The following is a 6795-nucleotide window of genomic DNA, read 5'->3' as shown; positions in this document are numbered from 1 at the left end:
ATTATACACATGAAAGCTGCGTCACATCTGCAGGGCTTCATTTGGCTGTGCAACAACCATTGTGGTCAGCAGATGTCCCCCAGGAGTACTGAATGAACCTTCGAGTAGCGAACCAATTTTTGACACAATGGTTCAAAAAGGTTCAGAGCTTCAGAAAGCCTCGTTTTGCCATCACTACTTTTAATATTGATCTCTAATTTACCACAACATTAAAATCTATAAGAATTTTTCACCTTTCCTGCATGTTTGCTGTGCTGGAAAAGGCAATAATGCATGAATCCATCCTCTCCAGGGGACAGGTAAGTGCTCTCTGCTCGAGCAATCACATCAAGTGGTCACACCTGTGGGGGGTGACCTGTTGGCTGCCTCAGCCCAACTCATTACAAATGCCTGACTGAAAACAGCTGCTGATAGGAAGGCCCCATAAAGACAACAGCATACACTCAGAAGGACTCAGATGCTCGGTGGTGTGTGGTTGGAGTAGCTGGTGTGAGTGCTCTGTGTGTTCAGCTGGAGAGTTTGAGGACACAGTGAGTGCAGCTGCAGCAGTCATGGCTGCTGGGATACTGACTGCCAGGTACTGCATCTAAGTGTGTTTTCACGGTGTGCAGGTCCATGTGTGAACTCTGTAACTGTATTTGTAACTGCTCAACAGGTTATTCCTGCTTTGTGTCCTGAGTGAAGTGAGCTACTCCTCATCTCTTCCAAGAGGTAAGTACCCCCACCCCAAAAAAAAGCCAGTCACTAATAACATTTTAGGCCTGTGCTGAAAGAATTTGCTCCACAGCGAGTTTATGCTAACAATACAGTCTTTCTGGCTGAGTCCTACAAACTTGTGCCTGCACACAGAACCTGCTCCATCTCTTTAGAAAGTACTTCAGACTTCTTTAGAGCTTCCTGGGGAAAGGCTGAAGGCCTCCAGTGGGTACACAGTATAGGAGATACAGCAGCTTGGGAGCATCTAATATACGAGAGCGCAGCATTAATAATTCAGAAATCTTTAAAAGCAGAGATTTTATAGTAACACTCCACAGAATTAATGCTATTTTAGATAAATATAGATATATAAAAAATTACTGCATAAAGTGTTTTAATCAGGCCGTTATCGTTAAACTTGCAGCCCTAACAGCTCTGCAGAGCTTCTTGCTGCATGTGCAGGGTTATCTGCTGCTAGAGGCCTGTTACACTGTTAAACCCTAATCTGAGTGAAGATGACGCTGACTTTAAAAGCAGACTGCATTTCATTATGAAATGGTCCTTCAGTTTAAAAGGTGCAGCGTCTGAAGCTTTGCTCTGAAAGTCCCTTAAATGAGTCCTGGCCCCATGAGGGAAGCACCCCCCCTCCCCCCCTTTAGAAAGCATGCTGTTTTTCTTCTTCAGATTTAGAAAAGGGAGACTGAACTCTGACATTACCACACAGTAAGTTTGAATTTCTGAGTGGACCAAGCTCATTTAAAAGTGACTCCTTTCCTCCTGTTAATGTCCCCCAGTGAGGAAACTGAGTTGATAAAAGCTGCATCTATACAGAACTGCCCCCCCCTTAAATCATTGTGGTCCATGATCTAAACACTAAATGTCTTCAGTGTGACCAAGGCGACTGTAGATGTATTCATGCTTATGTTCTCTCACAGTCGGACGTTCTCTGCACCCCCGAGCATGGCAGGATGGAAGAGGGGACCAGGATGTGCATGCAACTTTCAGCCCTTCCAGTACATGATGGCTCTGAGGCAGACAAACAGAAATCTGCACCCTAATGTGCACGATCAGGTTCAAGTCAGAGCCCCGAGGCCATATCAGCCTCGGTCCAGTGTTGCCACCAGAGGCCTGTGGAAACCTCTGTGCTCCAGCCTCGAACACACCGAAACGAGCCTCTAGCCAAGCCCAGGAGCTTTGATTTGAGCCTGAAGATTCCTTTCGCTCACGGACATCACGATCCTTCTCAGTACCGACCGAGCGGCTTTCATATCCACAACAGTTTTAACAATCCCCTTAGAAACTATGATGCTTCCAAGCCAGGATACCAGTTCAGCATCTCTGTTCCCGTTTCACACGCTTCACCTCCGCACCCACCCAGGCAGCCATCACTCAAGGCCACACAGGCCCAAGTATACTGGATGGGATCATCAGGCACAGCAGCATCTACATGTGCCCTTTGACACAAGGCCGTCCTCTCCATCTTGGCACTCCAGACGGCATTTTGAGCAAACTGGTCGTGAGGACCCCCGTGAGCAGGAATTCGCATTTCGGCAGCCGGGTGTACCAATCACCCATCAAGGCCGCGCCATCCTCCAAAATATGATCGTTACAGTGGATACCACAGCTCCCACAGAATCCTGCACAGCATGACTACTGGAGGCATTACCGGGGGCACTACCATGGACCTCACCGTGGTCCTTATCAGAGCGGTTGCAGAGCATTCATCCTCTGAGCCTTGGCCAGCTTCCATCGGTCAGACTGAGGATGGAGGAGCCAAAGTCACAGGTGGGTCATATAAAGTCTGCAGACTGTAAGCATGTGGTACGATGTGGGCTGTTCACAATGTCTTTCCTTCATTACAGAGCACGGAGGCTGACCTCATCTGCTCGTCTGAATAAAATGTCAAAGCTGGACTCTGTAGTTTGACTCTTTGTGGCTCAAAGAATAATTTAACATTTGGGCTGAGATTAATCTTAGAGCAGCTGATGGCTCAGCTTTGTTTTCTCCTGTGCCTTTGGGCTGCATCTGGCTCTCGATGCCAGGAGGTCATGCTCTCTGGCTCAGTTTCCTTTAGGCAGGCCACAATACAATTAGCTGTAACTTGCATTTCAGTTTTTCATACAGTTCAAAGATATTTGAAGTGTCCTTAAAATGGACATTGATTATTCTAAACCTGAGTTTTTTAATCTTGGAGTTTCCTGTAATAACACTGTAGCCTTTGAATGTGCTTCCCTTTAACCTTGACAGCAATGCTGTCTCAAAGGGCTTCATTTCTTTAGGCTGAATCAACACAACATCCCTCAAAGGCTGCTGGTATACATATTTACAGGTATTCCACTTTATGAAGACCTTACAGATGCCTTTAAATGGAAGTTATAATTCAGAGTTCCTGCTGTTAGCTCTTGGTCATGAGGTTCCCTTCAGTGTTGCCTTCCCTCACCATGAACATCAGTGTGAAGTCTCTGCTTCAGCATCTTGTGACAGATGCCTGCAGTCATTGTGGGTCCTTGCTACCAGCATAAAGACCCCAGCATAGCTTGACAGATGTTTGTTTGGAGGAAATTGTGGGTGTACTTTCTGAAGCATGAACACAAGCTGCTCCATCTCTACCACCCCACCCCCACCCCAGGCAGCCAGGTTTGTCATGTTGAAGTCTACAGAGACCTGAGAATATGGTTTTTGTTCAAAAATGGTTAAAGGAAGTCAAGTTCAATCCAGATTAGATCAAAATGACTTTTCTGAGCTCATGATGGTAATCTGGTATTTCTGTAGCCACATATGACACCACCTGCCGAGTCCACCACCATTCCTCAACACTCAGTACTACAGTTCCCAAATGAATCCACATGGAGCGACTATCAGGGGCATCTCACTGTATCTCACGTGTGAGTCATGTACAGCTGCATCTTCTAATCCTTGGACAGATTTTCAGGGTGTCAGATAAATATCCAACCTAATGAGTCCAGGCAGCAAGTGCGTTCAAAAATGGTAAATAAACCAAAACTACTGATGTCCACTAACAAACATGCTAATACAAAAGCAAGTTGTCCCAAATGTTAAGTCTGCTCTCAAACACCAAGTTTTTTTAATGCACGTGGCTGTGCTGAAAACTTGTACTTTGGACTCCAAGATCTGTTTGAAGTTCCAAACCACACCATGTGTTAACTAACGTACTGCTGCTTATCCTGACAAGGCCCCTCAATAACAGCCATGATGATCTGATGGGAGAAACAAGCTCCTGCAGCGGACTGAGTTTAACGATGAGCCAGTGAAGAACGAAGTATTCCAAATAGCCTTGCAACCTCTGATTTCATCACTTCCAGACATCAGTTTCTCTTCATGGAGACAAACAGATGTCCAGTTTTCAATTTTCTTTCAGGGAATCTGAGTTCCTGTCATTTCTCCATGGAGAGCTGAAGAAGGTGGACTGCTGCTTACTCAAGACACACCCCATGTTCTGTGATGGCACTGTAATGACAAAGTTTGTGAGGATGCCTTTTAGAGGAACTGGCTGACGTGTGCATGCACAGCAGTCCTTGATGCCTTTGCAGTAAGGGGGAACCAGCCACAGGGGACTTCTGCAGACTTAAACATCTGAAAATGTTTTCTCATGGTGGCTAACAAATGTCACAGCCTCCCTTTCTTACAATTCTGCAGCTGAACTGAAGCAGTACACAGAGGTAATCTACTGTTTGTCCAGATTAAGGTGCTGAGCTGCCCCTGCAGCTTGATTCACAACAGCTGCTGAGTTTTATCGAGAAATGGTTTTGCATTTGATACAATGAATTTAATCTGTCTTAGCAAGAGCTAACGAGAAGTCTGCAATCATGTCTCTGCTCTATTGTGCAAGAAGCATCAGCTTGTGGCTCGGTGAATACTGAGAATAATCTCATTTGGCTGAGATGTAGTTTGGCATGTAGTAAAATCAACTGATCATTTAATTTCAGTTTCAATTTTATTTATGTAGCGCCAAACCACAACAAACAGTCGCCTCAAGGCAGACCTGTTCTGCACTGTGTTTTGCTGGAGTGTGATATTTAACTGCTATCCAGTTTTCTAATAAATCTTTTTAGTCTCAGAGAGAATTTATTTCCAAAATATTCCAAATGGTTTCAGCTTTAGTCATCACACCTTCTAAGCTCCTTCCCATGTTGCAGCAACCTTGTAGCAAAAAGAAAAAACATTCTTCAGGTTGGATCAAAAGGTTACATCCTTCAAAAGTTGCCACACACGTCTGCAGCCGTGTCGCTGCGCAGCATAACTTCGCAGAAATGTTTCTAATGAATGTGTGATCAAAGGAGTTCCTCCTGTTAGAGGTTTGCTGACAGAAGTGTGATCATTTCAAAAGACGAGTGTATAGTGTGCATGTTGTGTTGCTGTCAGGACATGCATGAAGCTTCTTCTGCAGTGTTGCTTTTTCTTTCTGGTGCAGATGTGAATATAAAATGAGCTGTTTCAAAAACAGCAGAAACAAAGTCGTGTATTCTACAGGAAGTTGAGCTGCTGAGGTCTGAAAGGAGCAAAAACCTCCAAAAACACGAACGCGCACCCACTTGGACTCCTCATAAACTAGGAAGCAATCAGTTAGCAAAACACCGACTCACTCTTCTGTGTCTGTACGACTGATCTCGACCTGTCGGTCTGTCTGTGACCCAGTGTATAATTAAGATTCTCTGCTATTACATACAATAAAAATAAAAGTCTGTAAAAAATAAAATAAACAATAAAAACAATTAAATGGCATCAAGCAAATAATATAATTTCAGCGATCTGATGCCTTGATGATGTTCTTTAATATGGATCTGAGTTATGAATGTTTCATCACAATGTTTCATCATATGTTTCATCACTCCTCAGGGATGCAGATGGAGTTATGCATCATCCTGCCATCTTCTCCTGGCTGAACACAATCCTCTTCCAGCACGTGTTTCTTGTGGGAATACAATTTCAGACTCTTATGCTTCTTTCTTTCCTGCATCCAACACGCTGAACCCCATGTTCATCACTCACTGCTGTGCTTTCTATTTTAGAAATAAACACTGCTCGGCCATCACTGGGACATCCCTGACCACCGAACCCTGAGCTCAGATTTTGGTGAGAAGGAAAAAGTTGCTGAAAAAAATGTAACTGGTTCTTTATGCGTGGCACATGAAACACTAGGGAGGACTTTTTTTAAAGAGGATATTCAGTGAGCTTAGAGCTATCATCAGGAACGGTTTAGACCTCACAGGATAAAATACCAGTGTGTCTTATTCTTCCTGCTACCTTTTCTCCCTTTGGTGGTCTCCACAGCCAATCATCTGCCTCCATCTCATCCTATCCCAGCATCCTCCTCTCTCACACCAACTCTGCATGTCCTCCTTCACTACATCCATGAATCTTCTCTGAGGTCTTCCACTTTTCCTCCTGCCTGGCAGCTCCATGTGTCCAGTATATCCACCATCCCTCCTCTGAGCCAGTGTGTAACGGAAAAAAAAAACACTCCAGACTTTCAGGCAGATATTAGACAAAGTTCTTCTATTAATATTTTGAGCATAGCTTGATTTTTTTTTATTATTTAGAGCTGTATCCAGAAACTGATTAACAAACACTGTACATGTTGTGTTCTGCCACTTTACCGCTCTCTGTGCAGCTCGTATCTCTTTCACCTTTGACTTTCTTAATAAAATCCAATGCATTAAGACTCAGGTTCACTCGTTGTATATGTAACAGGCCTGCCTGTCCCCTGGCTCTGCAGCTGCTGGCAGACTGAATCCTCCTTCAGTTCAGGCTTTAGTTTGTGATTCAGGGGTTTCATTATCAGTGCTGTCAGTCAGGCCTTGGTGCTGGCAGGACCCACTGTGCCCTCTCCAGAACAATCAGCTGTATCTCAGTTATTTACTAAAAAAGAGAGCGTGTTTGATACCTCTGCCAAATTTATGCCCTCATTTTATTCATATATGATCTCATTTTAATGAAAAGCATTATTTCAAAGAGGTTTCTACTGTAGCAGCTCTGCTAACTGCGGCCCTTTTCTTTTATGTGTTTCATAGTCCTCTCTCCTTCATTTAGTGCACACACATGAACAGCAGAGCCCTGTCTCCTCTCACTGTTCCCCTT

General features: G+C 44.3%; 1 long non-coding RNA gene across 1 annotated transcript; it reads left to right on the top strand.

Annotated features, from left to right (window-relative positions):
* The first annotated feature begins 421 nt into the window (after positions 1–421).
* LOC115782250 (uncharacterized) lies at positions 422–2674 on the top strand. The gene is made up of 4 exons (XR_004020124.1): positions 422–577; positions 656–711; positions 1632–2481; positions 2559–2674. It is a non-coding gene; the product is annotated as an uncharacterized LOC115782250 (long non-coding RNA).
* The last annotated feature ends 4121 nt before the right edge of the window (positions 2675–6795 follow it).

Source organism: Archocentrus centrarchus, chromosome 6, assembly GCF_007364275.1.
Source record: "Archocentrus centrarchus isolate MPI-CPG fArcCen1 chromosome 6, fArcCen1, whole genome shotgun sequence".
Classification (NCBI taxonomy): Eukaryota; Metazoa; Chordata; class Actinopteri; order Cichliformes; family Cichlidae; genus Archocentrus; species Archocentrus centrarchus.
This window is presented reverse-complemented; position numbering and strand designations above follow the sequence as displayed.